The sequence below is a fragment of the Microtus ochrogaster genome, unplaced genomic scaffold (assembly GCF_000317375.1).
Source record: "Microtus ochrogaster isolate Prairie Vole_2 unplaced genomic scaffold, MicOch1.0 UNK88, whole genome shotgun sequence".
In the NCBI taxonomy this organism is placed as follows: Eukaryota; Metazoa; Chordata; class Mammalia; order Rodentia; family Cricetidae; genus Microtus; species Microtus ochrogaster.
The window spans coordinates 963690-965106 of NW_004949186.1; the positions used below are offsets into that span (position 1 = coordinate 963690).

The 1417-nt window shown below is 43.3% G+C and overlaps 1 protein-coding gene across 1 annotated transcript in view; it reads left to right on the forward strand.

Moving 5' to 3' along the window:
• The window catches only part of Tnfsf11 (TNF superfamily member 11), a 31756-nt gene that overhangs the window by 29837 nt on the left and 502 nt on the right, over positions 1–1417 (forward strand). The gene's annotated exons all lie outside the window — the stretch shown is intronic.

Below are 1417 nucleotides of genomic sequence, written 5' to 3' on the forward strand. Positions count from 1 at the left end.
TGTGTGTGTGTGTGTGTGTGTGTGTGTGTGTGTGTGCAAGCACATGCACGCATCTTGTAGGTTCTGCACGTGAGCAAGACCTTGTAATATTTATCTTTTCTGGGGCTCCCTGACTGATTTCTGTCATTTACCATCTCAATACTAACAAGCTGTGGGCAGCATGACACCCAACAAAGTTTTTATGCTGCAGAAACAAATTCTTCCCTGTTCCCCTAGTCAGAGACCAGCTGACTGTGTTTGTCCTGTTGGCTCCAGAGAGATGGCACTGTGAGTTTGCTGCAACTCTTTATAAAATCCTCAGAGAGAAGATGTGGTTTCGGACCTTCCCATGCTTCTGTAAACCCTTACCCTCTCAGTTACCATTTTCTCTGGTAGAATAATTACTGTCCACACAAGTACACATATTGCATAATTTCATTTGTTATGGGTATCCCCAATTTTTAAAGAGCCGGTAATGTGTATCAAAGACCTGGAGTATGAAAAACACTGGGTACATGGCTGATTTACAATGTTCTCCAGAACATGGACTTCTCCAGAAACAATAGCATGGACGTCCCTTATCACCTCATTTCTGGACAAGAAGGGGTTGTAGGAAAACATGGAACCAGGGATGATTTAACAATAGTAGATGTGGGATTGCATGAAGTTGAGGAGCTAGGACATTTTGTGTCTGGGCTTCTCTGGGGATAGACTCTCAGCTGTGTGACTCTGGCTAAGGTGAAGATAGTAGATAGATAGATAGATGATAGATAGATAGATAGATAGATAGATAGATAGATAGATAGATAGATAGATAGATAGATAGATGATAGATAGACAGACAGATGATGACTCAGTTGGAATTGGCCTACCCATAGCTTCTTTGACCTGATTCTCACATCCTTCTACAGACTCCTGTCCGTGAACGGAGGTTAAGTTATGTGACAGATGGAAATTCTCTTCCTGTACAAGTTGATTTCTTTCCTATCTGAATTGACTCTGGCTAATTCTCCTCTTCGCCCTGGAAGGAACTGCTCCTCTCCACGGGGCTCAGGCTTCTCCTTTTTATGTTTCCAGGCATTGTAGCATCTTCATGGAGTCAGTTTTGACCCCTCTGTGTGGAAATCCCCTCCCTCCCTCCCTCTCTCCCTCCGTCCTTCCCTCCCTCCCCACCTCTCAGCAATTTTATGCACCTCCTCTAAGCTTTGCTTCTTTTCTGAACCATGTTGCACTCATTGCTCGTATTCTGTAGCTTCCTCAAGGGCAAAAATAAGAGGACCTTTGATTTGTGCCTCCAGTGTACAGGATAGAAAGCATTAAGTTCAGTTGAATGCACCCATCCCCATATAGAAAATGAGTGTCAAGGTAAGTTACCATGTTAGAATAAGGACTGTGGTGTTGGCATATAACACTACCCTACCATCCTATGGGAAAAAAA